Raw genomic sequence first — 15723 nt, forward strand, 5'->3', positions numbered from 1 at the left:
TTTGGATAAAACGGAAAAAGTTTTGTATTTAAAATATATTTTATATATTTATGTTACAAAGACTGCACCGACGAGATCATGTTAGTGACTTACTGACAGGCTCCAGTATGTTTCTGTGAATAATTCAATTTCTCCGACCCTACCCATCAACATTGGTGTTCCCCAGGGCAGCATACTTGGCCCTCTCCTCTTTCTCTTCCCAGTTCTTTGGGATTATATCAATGCAATTATTACAGCATACAGGGTTACAAGTTACAGCAACCATTACAGTGTTACCATAGTTGTACAATAACAGCAGTACTTGTTGTGGCAAATGTTACAATGGTGACATTTCGGAATTGTTAGAAGACAAACTGAACTGTAATTGTTAGAAGGCAACCTAAACTGTTATTGTTAGAAGACAGCCTAAACTGTTATTGTTAGAAGACAACCTAAACTGTTACTGTTAGAAGACAGCCTAAACTGTTACTGTTAGAAGACAGCCTAAACTGTTATTGTTAGAAGACAGCCTAAACTGTTACTGTTAGAAGACAGCCTAAACTGTTACTGTTAGAAGACAGCCTAAACTGTTATTGTTAGAAGACAACCTAAACTGTTACTGTTAGAAGACAACCTAAACTGTTACTGTTAGAAGACAGCCTAAACTGTTATTGTTAGAAGACAGCCTAAACTGTTACTGTTAGAAGACAGCCTAAACTGTTATTGCTAGAAGACAACCTAAACTGTTATTGCTAGAAGACAACCTAAACTGTTATTGTTAGAAGACAACCTAAACTGTTATTGCTAGAAGACAACCTAAACTGTTATTGTTAGAAGACAACCTAAACTGTTATTGCTAGAAGACAACCTAAACTGTTACTGTTAGAAGACAGCCTAAACTGTTATTGCTAGAAGACAACCTAAACTGTTATTGCTAGAAGACAACCTAAACTGTTATTGTTAGAAGACAACCTAAACTGTTATTGCTAGAAGACAACCTAAACTGTTATTGTTAGAAGACAACCTAAACTGTTATTGCTAGAAGACAACCTAAACTGTTATTGTTAGAAGACAACCTAAACTGTTATTGCTAGAAGACAACCTAAACTGTTATTGTTAGAAGACAACCTAAACTGTTATTGCTAGAAGACAACCTAAACTGTTATTGTTAGAAGACAACCTAAACTGTTATTGCTAGAAGACAACCTAAACTGTTATTGTTAGAAGACAACCTAAACTGTTATTGTTAGAAGACAACCTAAACTGTTATTGCTAGAAGACAACCTAAACTGTTATTGTTAGAAGACAACCTAAACTGTTATTGTTAGAAGACAACCTAAACTGTTATTGCTAGAAGACAACCTAAACTGTTATTGCTAGAAGACAACCTAAACTGTTATTGCTAGAAGACAACCTAAATAATGTTATTTAACTTCCCTAGGCCTAATACACGCTCTCCAGAGCCTAATATAGTATATATATGTGCTATACTAGATCTCGGAATATTTAAGTTTGTTTTTAGTTGTTGTTTTTTGACTACAAAGTGAATAGTACAAAATTCTACTATCTTGCGTTTCACCTTAATGTTTGTACTATGGTGCACAGTGTTACAAAAAAATACTCTTTAAATAGTAGGATGGGTTGAAAGACTTCCTCTTTCTGCCTGAAACGCTATGCGTGCTAGTGGCTTTACAAGATTATATAACTTCAATGCTCTGTACTCTGCTTAGCTAAATGAATTGTGGGGTTCAGTGCCTGAGCCCATTATGTGCCTCTGTAACCCTTTCCACTACCGCCCACAAGATGGGTATGGGGTGCATAATATATGAACTAAACTAACTAACTCTGTACTCTCATAAACCCAATGTACCTTCTTGTATATAAATGAATAAATAAATAAATAAAATAACATGCCAGGGGGAGATCTCATCGAAATTTGTAACATACTGAACAGCTTGGAGGATGTTGGTTCAGACAACTTCTTCAAAAGGTCAAATGTAACACAAACAGGGAGCAACGGTGTCAAGCTCAACAAGCCACAATGGAGGACTGAGAACAGGAAATGCCTTTTCAACCCCCAGGGTTATTAACCCATGGAACCGCCTATCTGCCGAAGCCGTAAATGCCAAAAAAACTGTTGAATTTTAAAGTTCAACTTCAAAAAAGTACCAGGACAATTGGAGGGACCTCTGACAAACCGCCGGCTTCCCGTCCTAGTCGAGGTCACTAGAGTATTAGTGGCCCTCAGGTAAATTCAGGCAAAACACAAAACAGATCAGCTGATGGTGTCAGCTAATTTAAATAAATGAGTTTTACATAAATCGGCAAACTATTTAAAAATAATAATCAAAGCCTACTATGATCAAAACATTTAGGTGAATTGCATTACATTTTTAATGTTCAATATCAAAGTGATATAGAGGGAAAATTAATACTAAATAAATTGGATTAGTCTTGACTTGAACAGGAGAGAGAGAGAGAGAGAGAGAGAGAGAGAGAGAGAGAGAGAGAGAGAGAGAGAGAGAGAGAGAGAGAGAGAGAGAGAGAGAGAGAGAGAGAGAGAGAAGCAGCGACCCGGGCACCGCCGGAGTCCCCATATAATGCAGTGGTTTACATAGTTATATTAACTATAATTAATGTTATGTTTCCCTGTAAATATAATGCATATATAGCTAATTGATTATGATCAATAATGACATATGGATTAGCTGATTATAATAAAAATATGACGCGGAACAGCTGATACTGATAAACAATGTCACGTGGAACAGCTGATTATAATAAACAATGTCACGTGGAACAGCTGATTATAATAAACAATGTCACGTGGAACAGCAGATTATGATAAACAATGTCACGTGGAACAGCTGATTATAATAAACAATGTCACGTGGAACAGCAGATTATGATAAACAATGTCACGTGGAACAGCTGATTATAATAAACAATGTCACGTGGAACAGCAGATTATAATAAACAATGTCACGTGGAACAGCTGATTATAATAAACAATGTCGTGTGGAACAGCCCTCGCCGTCCACTAGACTCTAATGGACGGAAATTCCGTCTAGTGGACAGAACTTTGAGGAGTACTCTAGTGAGTAGAGTACTGTAGTAAGTGAGTACTCTAGTGAGTACTTTAGTGAGTAGAGTACTCATCAAAGCTCCGCTACGACTCTGCCCCCCCCCCCCCCACCTGTAAGCATGCACCATTCACCCACTAAAAATGTTATAGATATTAACGTGGCAACAACACGACCACTTCTTCAAAGCGAGAAATTTAATTTAGATGACGTGAACATCGGGAAAACTCATCCCAGCTGCGCTTATAACAGTCCATAATATAATATTAAAGTCCACCACCTCGTATTACCGTTTTCTTTCTCCCTGGAATACGACCCCCCGCGTTGAATTGTTGTTACAACCAAGTACCCATTTTACTGTTGAGTTAAACAGAGGCTACAGTTAAGGTTTTGCGCCCAGTAAATCCTCCCCCGGCCAGGATACGACCCCAGGATAAAGCGCTCGCGGAACGCCAGGCGAGTGTCTTACCACTACGCCACGGAGACTGCTAATAGACTAGACTACGCCATGGTTGTTGGCTGTAGAGCTCAATAGGTCATGTCGCGTGGATCAGCTGACGAAACTAAATTGCCAAGGAGATTAGCTGATGAAAACAAACTGACGTCATACGGATCTGTTGATTGGAGCTCGCGCTGATCAGCTGATTCATGTCAACATTAAAGCCTCACAGGGATCAGCTGATGGAGATACACGCAGAGGAAATTGTGACAGCTAATTGAGTTTTGGAAGCAAAGGGGGTGGCGATGATGAGGGAGAGATAAGAGAGAGAGAGAGAGAGAGAGAGAGAGAGAGAGAGAGAGAGAGAGAGAGAGAGAGAGAGAGAGAGAGAGAGAGAGAGAGAGAGAGAGAGAGAGGGGGGGGGGGAGAGCACAAGTGAAGTACAAGTTCGCTCTCATCTAGAGTATGCACCACTCTCCTGGATCGCCCCCCCCCATCCCCCCTCATCAATCATCAGACTGTTGGACACAGTGAGAGAGACGGGCCAGAAGGCTCATCTCTAGTCTTGACCAAGTCTGGTGGGAACGGTCTGAACATCAGAGCCTGCAACACCGTCGTGACGTTGGTGGTCTTACTGTTATGTACAAGGCCAACATCCTCAAAGTTCCGCACCTGGCCCAACTCCGTGGACAACCAGTAGTTGCCACCCATAGCACTAGACTCTCAACCTTCAACAGTCTCATGCTGGAAGTGGTCTTACTGTTATGTACAAGGCCAACATTCTCAAAGTTCCGCACCTGGCCCAACTCCGTGGACAACCAGTAGTTGCCACCCGTAGCACTAGGCTCTCAACCTTCAACAGTCTCATGCTGGAAGTGCCATTCTCATGAACATCACTCCATCAGCGACCATTCACTCCGAGGCTGACTGGCATCAGGAACTTGTTGGCCCAACAGGTTGATACACGGGAGATCAGGTCAACTGATCACCTGAAGGCTCTGACACACAGTTGGCTACACGCTCATCCTCTTCCTTATATCATTGTTACCTAATGTTGTTAATGAATAAAGGCTATTTTCCTACTGATGCATATAACAGGCTTATGACGTAAATGGGCCTCTAGGAGTTGGTTTCAACTGAGCTGAGGTAGGATAACAACTCAGGCTTGCACTTTCACTAGGTATGTGATTATTTATATTATATATATATATATATATATATATATATATATATATATATATATATATATATAAATATATATATATATATATATATATATATATATATATATATATATATATATATATATATATTTTATGATCAATGTTATTAATATTATTATTATATAGCTAGGACCCCCTAACAAGCAATACGAACCACCAAAACTCATGAAATACGGAGACGAAAATGGAGGAATTAGAGAGTCATATTTACAGAGACAATATGGAGTGTCGTCTGCGGGAACACGGTCAAATATATATTAAAACTTCTACCCCCTTAAATCCTAAATGTCTTATATCTAAACTTGCAGGGGAACGAATACTCTCTCTCTCTCTCTCTCTCTCTCTCTCTCTCTCTCTCTCTCTCTCTCTCTCTCTCTCTCTCTCTCTCTCTCTCTCTCTCTCTCTCTCTCTCTCTATATATATATATATATATATATATATATATGTCGTACCTAGTAGCCAGAACGCACTTCTCGGCCTACTATGCCCCGATTTGCCTAATAAGCCAAGTTTTCATGAAATAATTGTTTTTCGACTACCTAACCTACCTAACCTAACCTAACCTAACTTTTTCGGCTACCTAACCTAACCTAACCTATAGAGATAGGTTAGGTTAGGTTAGGTAGGGTTGGTTAGGTTCGGTCATATATCTACATTAATTTTATCTCCAATAAACAAAAATTTACCTCATACATAATGAAATGGGTAGCTTTATCATTTCATGAGAAAAAAATTATAGAAAATATATTAATTCAGGAAAACTTGGCTTATTAGGCAAATCAGGCCTTGCATAGTAGGCTGAGAAGTGCGTTCTGGCTACTAGGTACGACATATATATATATATATATATATATATATATATATATATATATATATATATATATATATATATATATGTATATATATATAATATAAAGACTAATTAAAAGAGTTATTATGCATCTTACATTATAAGTGAAATAATTTACTAAAATGAAATATGCAATTGAGACACCAGAAATTATTAATATAAATTTTATTAAATTTATATCCCCAAAAGAATTTAATACAAAATTAACACGAAGAAACTAGAATAAATTATTTTCCTGAATTTACCTGAGGGGACGAGGACAGGAAGCCGGTGACTTGTCGAAGGTTATAAATTGAATGTCTCCACATCCCTTCAAGACGACTCGTGTTTCAAAATGGCTATCACTGAATTCTATATCCTCGGCCCGAGCACTTCTTTTCCCCCAAAGAGAAGAGCATCTTCTATATCTCCCATAACACGCAGTCTGCGTATAGTTTTTTTCTTCAAAATTAAACAAAAAGAGGATCGAGGAAGGTCGGACAACACTCGGTCCTTCTAGAACTGCGGCCCGCTCTCCCTTATTCAAACATAAATACACACACTCACCTGACAAATTAGTTTGCCATTAGCACAGAGTGAGAGGCATCAGCCCGGGGGGAAGGGTGAATAATAATCCAGTTACACCGGTGCTCTTCATGGTTTACTACTAATTAAACAACTACAGCTGTTGATGACCAAACCATACGTCAGAAGATGGAGAAACTACGACGTTTCGCTCCGTCCCCTGGACCGTTATCAACTTGGTAATGGTCAGGACGATTACGTCGTAAAGAAAATAAATATTTGAAGCTACGACAGTTTCTCTACAATTTAGTGAGACAGTCTTAGAAAACGGGACCATGAAATTGTACTCATCTAGTTGTTCTCACCTAGTTGTGCTTGCGGGGGTTGAACTCTTTCTCTGTTCCCGCCTCTCAACTGTCAGTCAACTGGTGTACAGATTCCTGAGCCTATTGGGCTCTATCATATCTACACTTGAAACTGTGTATGGAGTCAGCCTCCACCACATCACTGCCTAATGCATTCTATTACTAACTACTCTGACATTGAAAAAGTTCTTTCTAATATCTCTGTGGCTCATTTGGGTACTCAGTTTCCACCTGTGTCCCCTTGTTCGCGTACCACCAGTGTTAAACAGTTTATCTTTATCTACCCCGTCAATTCCTCTGAGAATTTTGTAGGTATCGATCATGTTCCCCCTTACTCTTCTGTCTTCCAGTGTCGTGAGGTGCATTTCACACAACCTTTCCTCGCAACTCATGCCTCTTAGTTCTGGGAAGAACTAAGGTAAAAATCTAGGTAAACTGTGTGTACCTAGATGTGTGTGTGTCCAGGATATCCTTAATCATACACAGGTTATATAATGTTGTGAGTAACTGACTACTTTGTAATGGTTGTCATTCGCAAGAACTGCCGTGCATACGAGTCCTCTTTAATTACTATAGAGGCGTCTGTCCCACTTTGATTGCAATAGAACTTGGTTATCCCCCTCTCCTCTGATTTACGAGACAGTGACAATATATATATATATATATATATATATATATATATATATATATATATATATATATATATATATATATATATATATATATATATATATATCTACAGTGGCTGTAGATATATATATATATATATATATATATATATATATATATATATATATATATATATATATATATATATATATGTATATATATATATATATATATATATATATATATATATATATATATATATATATATATATATATATCTACAGTGGCTGTAGATATATCTATAGTGGCTACAGAGGAGGCAACGACCAGTCGACTCTGCGAGAGTCTCCCCTTCCACCATTCTCCCTCAGTAGGGGTCTTATAGAGCGGAGTTTTAGCGCCAACACCATTTTCTTCTTTACTGCTTCGATGGGGCAGGTAATATTCTGTATTACCCTATATCTTACATCTCATAAATAATTACTAAATAAGTATATATACAAAAAGTCTATATATATAATCAATTGATAAAATTGCTGTTTAAACACAGTGATAAAGTAATCATTTCTGTTTGCAATGCGTGAACATAGGCAGCTAGTTCGCACCATTACTTAAGAAAAATATAGGTTGAACAGCTGTTGTAAGAGAAAACGTGTAGCCACGTACCGGTTAACAAACTGTCCATCTGTCTCTATCCTGGACCATGTCCAGGGTTATTATATATTTGCCGTTTGGTCAGTAAACTATTATAGTGGCGTTATTATATTATAGTGGCTCCAGTGGTTAATAACCCTTAATCATAACCCCCAAAATCCAGCCAATTGGCGTCCCTGACAGGGAGATACACTTCTTGAGGAGAACTAAGCTTCTAGTGAATATAATTATAGTGTGTCGAGTGTATCTAAATTATACGCTTAGAGTCCCACACAATGTTAGTTCATTTATTCTGCACACCCGTCCTGTGGGCGGTGGTGGAGAGCGGCACGTAATGGGCTCCTGGACTCAACCCCCAAAATCAGTTTAGTTAAGCAAGTTATAGTCTTGATGAGCTAGTTACACACAAAATTAATGTACATTGATACATAAACAATAGGCTTCTTGGGAGAGGGATAGTTGCTGGCTGCAAAATTAGTTCATGTAGTGGCTATAATGCCTACCCCCAACCCCCAGAGGCTGATAAACCTCCACCCCCCCCCCCCCCGACTCCAAACTCATCCTCTGGGTGAATGACAGACAGGCTACGGACTCATACAGGTCAGCACACCATGTTTAACAATATATATATATATATATATATATATATATATATATATTATTCCTCTCACCTACTGCCCGTCTCTCTTCACCTAACAGTAATAAATAGGTACCCAGGAGTCAGGCAACTGTTGTGGGTAAATTCAGGTAAATTCAGGTAAGGTCAGTAGTCGGCCTATAGGAGGGGACCTCGATAGGCCTAAGTACAGGCTTCCTGTCCCCGATAACGGCAATATAAATAAAGTGAAAATTCAATGCTAAAATATACTCTCTGAATGTTTATTTCACCCCATTGACTCATCCTGTGAGTGATTGTTAACTCCATACTCATCCTGTGAGCGATTGTGAACTCCATACTCATCCTGTGAGCGATTGTGAACTCCATACTCATCCTGTGAGTGATTGTTAACTGCATACTCATCCTGTGAGTGATTGTTAACTGCATACTCATCCTGTGAGTGATTGTTAACTCCATACTCATCCTGTGAGTGATTGTGAACTTTATTCTCATCCTGTGAGTGATTGAGTGATTGTTTCTTGTTCCCACAATACTCATCCTGTGACTATTATTCATCATATACACATTCTGTGAATCAGATATTTGTGATAGTTTACGCTTCTTCGTTTTCTATGAACATGTTGGAGAGCGTGTTGCCATCAGAGAGAGCAAGCAGTTAGGGCGCCAAGAGCCGCATGTGTATGAGACCTTTTAGTAAGGTCAACACACTTCTAGACCTTACTAGTGTTAAGTTAAGGCTCGGCTATATGTACCTCGGGAGATATGTGTACATATGCCCTGTACCTAAGGGCATATCATGTTTTTTACATGGGTCACAATAACAGCCTAACACGCAGAGATTGTTATTATCACAATCACAAACCGAATTAGTAACACCCTGTAGGCATCATTACAATACTGGCTGGGCTAAACTGGTGTACAACAAATATAAGTACAAAAATTACATTTCAGGCGCAAAAGAAGGGAGATTTAGTTAGGAACTAGAAAGATGATATATTAAAAATGAGGCTACCGTGCACTTGGAACTTCATTTTGTTTGTTTATATTATATATTTGATATATATATATATATATATATATATATATATATATATATATATATATATATATATATATATATATATATATATATATATATATATATATATATATATAGTGTTTATAAGGGTAAGTGTCGGGCCTGGAGTGTGTGCTATAAGACTCGTAATAATATACTCATTACGGAAGCTCTGAAACGATTACAATGTCTCGTGACGACAATGAAAGAGCTCAGTGACTTTTGATACTTGTTTAATATAGTTTTGGTTACCGCAGTCGGATGTTGGAAATATAATGACGAGTCGTGATAGCTAAAACAGTCCACTACGGGCTCACCATAGCCCGTGCTACTTGGAACTTTCTGATCCAAGTAGCGAATCTTAAACAACAACAACAGTGATAGCTGAGACGAGGCGGGGGTTGCAGAGCTGGAGCCTGACTGCGGGGAGGTGTTTTTTTTTCTCTTTACTGGAGATTAAGCCACACAAGAGGTGGCACGGGCACGAATAGCCCGTAATTGGTAGATTTTTTTGGAGTGATTGTGATCTTTGGTGGTGTGGTGAGGCTACGGTCTTCATGGGGGTTCTGTCCTGGCTACACCTGCCCTCTGGTGGTCACGAGGCTGCTGGCAAGGTCGCAAATACACTGGTTACTTAAACAAATCCACAAGGGCCGTGACGAAGATTTGAACGTACATCCGAGAGCATCCCAGACGCTGCCTTAATCGATTGAGCTACGACATGGCTATTTTTTTTCTTTCTTAAGTGACTCCTGCAAACATGTTTTAGTTGTAATTAGTGTACATAGAATTATCGCATGTTGTTGTTGTTGTTGTTTAAGATGCAGCTACTGGTAACGATTGTTGCAAGTAGCACGGGCTATGGTGACCCCGTAGCGGACTACCTCCAAGTGATTATTGTAGACATTCTTGTACTATGGATATCATAAGGGGATAAGTTTTGTGAAATTAACAAAAACATTTAATTGCTTGCAATGAAACTTCTGAGAACCTGGAGCAACTGTATTACTTTTAATACAGTTGCAACAGATCTTGTTTGTGAACCAAGTCTTCATATTGTCATGAGTCAGAGTCTTAAGTCTTAACTTCCGCCGCCACCGCCAGGCCTCGAGTACAAGCCCGTGCTCCCCTCTGGTGGTCGAGGTCCTCCTTGCTGGAGGTGGAGGGATGTGATGGGGTCATTCTGGAGTTAGGTGACGCCACGGTGTGCCCACCAGCTGGTCTCTTTTAATTGCCTGTTATTGTGTGTCAACATTTTGGCAATGAATAGTCATTGTTGTTGACAGGTAAATGTTGTTTATGGTGATACAATGTTCACACGTGTGTGTGTGTGTGTGTGTGTGTGTGTGTGTGTGTGTGTGTGTGTGTGTGTGTGTGTGTGTGTGTGTGTGTGTGTGTGTGTGTGTGTGCTCACCTAATGGTACTCACCAAATTCCGCTTGCGTGGGTTGAGCTCTGGCTCTTTGGTCCCGCCTCTCAACTGTCAATCAACAGGTGTACAGGTTCCTGAGCCTACTGGGCTCTATCATATCTACACTTGAAACTGTGTATGGAGTCAGCCTCCACCACATCACTGCCTAATGCATTCCATTTGTCAACCACTCTGACACTAAAAAAGTTCTTTCTAATATCTCTGTGGCTCATTTGGGCACTCAGTTTCCACCTGTGTCCCCTTGTGCGTGTTCCCCTTGTATTAAATAGACTGTCTTTATCTACCCTATCAATTCCCTTGAGAATCTTGAATGTGGTGATCATGTCCCCCCTAACTCTTCTGTCTTCCAGCAAAGTGAGGTTTAATTCCCGAAGTCTCTCCTCGTAGCTCATACCTCTCAGCTCGGGTACTAGTCTGGTGGCAAACCTTTGAACCTTTTCCAGTTTGGTCTTATCCTTGACTAGATATGGACTCCGTGCTGGGGGCGCATACTCCAGGATTGGTCTTACATATGTGATATACAAAGTTCTGAATGATTCTTTACACAAATTTCTAAAGGCAGTTCTGATGTTAGCCAGCCTCGCATGCGCCGCTGATGATATCCTTTTGTTATGGGCTTCAGGAGGCAGGTTCAACGTGATATTAACTCCTAGATCTCTCTCTCTGTCTATTTCATGGAGGACTTCGTATCCCATTTAGTACTCTGCGCGCGCGCGCGTGTGTGTGTGTGTGTGTGTGTGCATTCACCTAGTTGTGCTTGCGGGGTTTGAACTCTGCTCTTTCGGCCCGCCTCTCTACTGTCAATTAACTGTTACTAACTACTAACTATTTTTTTTGTCCCCACACACCCAGGAAGCAGCCCGTAACAGCTGTCTAACTCCCAGGTACCTATTTACTGCTAGGTAACAGAGGGCATTAGGGTGAAAGAAACTGTCCATTAGTCTATGCCGGCGCCGGGAATCGAACCCGGGCGACAGGATTACGAGTCCCGGGCGCTGTCCACTCAGCTACCAGACCCTTAGTACCAGTTGTGTGTGTGTATGTGTGTGTGTGTGTGTGTGTGTGTGTGTGTGTGTGTGTGTGTGTGTGTGTGTGTGTGTGTGTGTGTGTGTGTGTGTGTGTGTGTGTGTGTGTAATTACCTAAGTGTAATTACCTAAGTGTAGTTACAGGATGAGAGCTACGCTCGTGGTGTCCCGTCCTCCCAGCATTCTTTGTCATATAACGCTTTGAAACTACTGACGGTCTTGGCCGTGTGTGTGTGTGTGTGTGTGTGTGTATGTGTGTGTGTGTGTGTGTGTGTGTGCGTGTGTGTGTGTGTGTGTGTGTGTGTGTGTGTGTGTGTGTGTGTGTGTGTGTGTGTGTGTGTATGTGTGTGTGTGTGTGTGTGTGTGTGCGTGTGTGTGTGTGTGTGTGTGTGCGTGTGTGTGTACTCACCTAGTTGTACTCACCTAGTTGTGTTTGCGGGGGTTGAGCTCTGGCTCTTTGGTCCCGCCTCTCAACCGTCAATCAACAGGTGTACAGATTCCTGAGCCTATCGGGCTCTGTCATATCTACACTTGAAACTGTGTATGGAGTGAGCCTCCACCACATCACCCCCTAATGCATTCCATTTGTCAACCACTCTGACACTAAAAAAGTTCCTTCTAATATCTCTGTGGCTCATTTGGGCACTCAGTTTCCACCTGTGTCCCCTTGTGCGTGTTCCCCTTGTGTTAAATAGACTGTCTTTATCTACCCTATCAATCCCCTTCAGAATCTTGAATGTGGTGATCATGTCCCCCCTAACTCTTCTGTCTTCCAGCGAAGTGAGGTTTAATTCCCGTAGTCTCTCTTCGTAGCTCATACCTCTCAGCTCGGGTACTAGTCTGGTGGCAAACCTTTGAACCTTTTCCAGTTTAGTCTTATCCTTGACTAGATATGGACTCCATGCTGGGGCTGCATACTCCAGGATTGGCCTGACATATGTGGTATACAAAGTTCTGAATGATTCTTTACACAAGTTTCTGAATGCCGTTCGTATGTTGGCCAGCCTGGCATATGCCGCTGATGTTATCCGCTTGATATGTGCTGCAGGAGACAGGTCTGGCGTGATATCAACCCCCAAGTCTTTTTCCTTCTCTGACTCCTGAAGAATTTCCTCTCCCAGATGATACCTTGTATCTGGCCTCCTGCTCCCTACACCTATCTTCATTACATTACATTTGGTTGGGTTAAACTCTAACAACCATTTGTTCGACCATTCCTTCAGCTTGTCTAGGTCTTCTTGAAGCCTCAAACAGTCCTCTTCTGTTTTAATCCTTCTCATAATTTTAGCATCGTCCGCAAACATTGAGAGAAATGAATCGATACCCTCCGGGAGATCATTTACATATATCAGAAACAAGATAGGACCGAGTACAGAGCCCTGTGGGACTCCACTGGTGACTTCACGCCAATCGGAGGTCTCACCCCTCACCGTAACTCTCTGCTTCCTATTGCTTAGATACTCCCTTATCCACTGGAGCACCTTACCAGCTACACCTGCCTGTCTCTCCAGCTTATGTACCAGCCTCTTATGCGGTACTGTGTCAAAGGCTTTCCGACAATCCAAGAAAATGCAGTCCGCCCAGCCCTCTCTTTCTTGCTTAATCTGTGTCACCTGATCGTAGAATTCTATCAAGCCTGTAAGGCAAGATTTACCCTTCCTGAATCCATGTTGGCGATTTGTCACGAAGTCCCTTCTCTCCAGATGTGTTACCAGGTTTTTTCTCACGATCTTCTCCATCACCTTGCATGGTATACAAGTCAAGGACACTGGCCTGTAGTTCAGTGCCTCTTGTCTGTCGCCCTTTTTGTATATTGGGACCACATTCGCCGTCTTCCATATTTCTGGTAGGTCTCCCGTCTCTAGTGATTTACTATACACTATGGAGAGTGGCAAGCAAAGTGCCTCTGCACACTCTTTCAGTACCCATGGTGAGATCCCATCTGGACCAACCGCCTTTCTAACATCCAGATCCAGCAGGTGTCTCTTGACCTCCTCTCTCGTAATTTCGAACTCCTCCAAGGCCGCCTGGTTTACCTCCCTTTCTCCTAGCACAGTGACCTCACCCTGTTCTATTGTGAAGACCTCCTGGAACCTCTTGTTGAGTTCCTCACACACCTCTCTGTCATTCTCTGTATACCTGTCCTCGCCTGTTCTAAGTTTCAATACCTGTTCTTTCACTGTTGTTTTCCTTCTGATGTGACTGTGGAGTAGCTTTGGTTCGGTCTTGGCTTTGTTTGCTATATCATTTTCAAAATTTTTCTCTGCTTCTCTTCTCACCCTGACGTACTCATTCCTGGTTCTCTGGTATCTCTCCCTGCTTTCTGGTGTTCTGTTATTCCGGAAGTTCCTCCACGCCTTTTTGTTCAGTTTCTTCGCTTCCATACATGCCCTATTATACCATGGATTCTTCTGTTGCTTCTCGGATTTTTCCCTTTGGGCCGGGATGAACCTGTTTACTGCCTCCTGACACTTTTGGGTAACATAGTCCATCATACCCTGTACAGACTTGTCTCTGAGGTCTGTGTCCCAAGGTATTTCACTTAGGAAACTTCTCATCTGTTCATAATTCCCCTTTCGGTATGCCAGCCTTTTGATTCCTAGTTCTTTTTGGGGGGAGATAAGTCCTAGCTCTACCAGGTACTCAAAGCTCAATACACTGTGGTCACTCATTCCCAAGGGCGCTTCCATCTTAACTTCCCTTATATCCCATTCATTTAGGGTAAATATCAAATCAAGCATTGCTGGTTCATCTTCTCCTCTCATTCTTGTTGGCTCTTTGGTATGCTGGCTTAGAAAGTTTCTTGTTGCCACGTCCAGCAGCTTAGCTCTCCATGTTTCTGGTCCTCCATGCGGGTCTCTGTTCTTCCAATCTATCTTCCCATGGTTGAAGTCTCCCATAATTAGTAGTCCAGATCCATTCCTGCTAGCAACAGAAGCTGCTCTTTCTATTATGTTAATGGTGGCCATGTTGTTTCTATCATATTCCTGTCTAGGTCTTCTGTCATTTGGTGGTGGATTATATATGACTGCGACTATAATTTTTTTCCCTCCATTTGTTACAGTACCTGCTATGTAGTCACTGAAACCTTCACAGCCCTGAATATCCATCTCCTCAAAATCCCAGCCTTTTCTTACCAGCAGTGTGTGTGTGTGTGTGTGTGTGTGTGTACTCACCTATTTGTACTCACCTATTTGTGCTTGCGGGGGTTGAGCTTTGGCTCTTTGGTCCCGCCTCTCAACTGTCAATCAACTGGTGTACAGATTCCTGAGCCTACTGGGCTCTATCATATCTACATTTAAAACTGTGTATGGAGTCAGCCTCTACCACATCACTTCCTAGTGCATTCCATCAGTTAACTACTCTGACACTGAAAAAGTTCCTTCTAACGTCTCTGTGGCTCATGTGAGTACTCAGTTTCCACCTGTGTCCCCTTGTTCGCGTCCCACCAGTGTTGAATAGTTTATCCTTGTTTACCCGGTCGATTCCTCTGAGGATTTTGTAGGTTGTGATCATGTCTCCCCTTACTCTTCTGTCTTCCAGTGTCGTAAGGTGCATTTCCCGCAGCCTTTCCTCGTAACTCATGCCTCTTAGTTCTGGGACTAGTCTAGTGGCATACCTTTGGACTTTTTCCAGCTTCGTCTTGTGCTTGACAAGGTACGGGCTCCATGCTGGGGCCGCATACTCCAGGATTGGTCTTACATATGTGGTGTACAAGATTCTGAATGATTCCTTACACAGGTTCCTGAACGCTGTTCTGATGTTAGCCAGCCTCGCATATGCCGCAGACGTTATTCTTTTTATGTGGGCTTCAGGAGACAGGTTTGGTGTGATATCAACTCCTAGATCTTTCTCTCTGTTCGTTTCATTAAGTACTTCATCTC

Source organism: Procambarus clarkii, chromosome 43, assembly GCF_040958095.1.
Source record: "Procambarus clarkii isolate CNS0578487 chromosome 43, FALCON_Pclarkii_2.0, whole genome shotgun sequence".
In the NCBI taxonomy this organism is placed as follows: domain Eukaryota; kingdom Metazoa; phylum Arthropoda; class Malacostraca; order Decapoda; family Cambaridae; genus Procambarus; species Procambarus clarkii.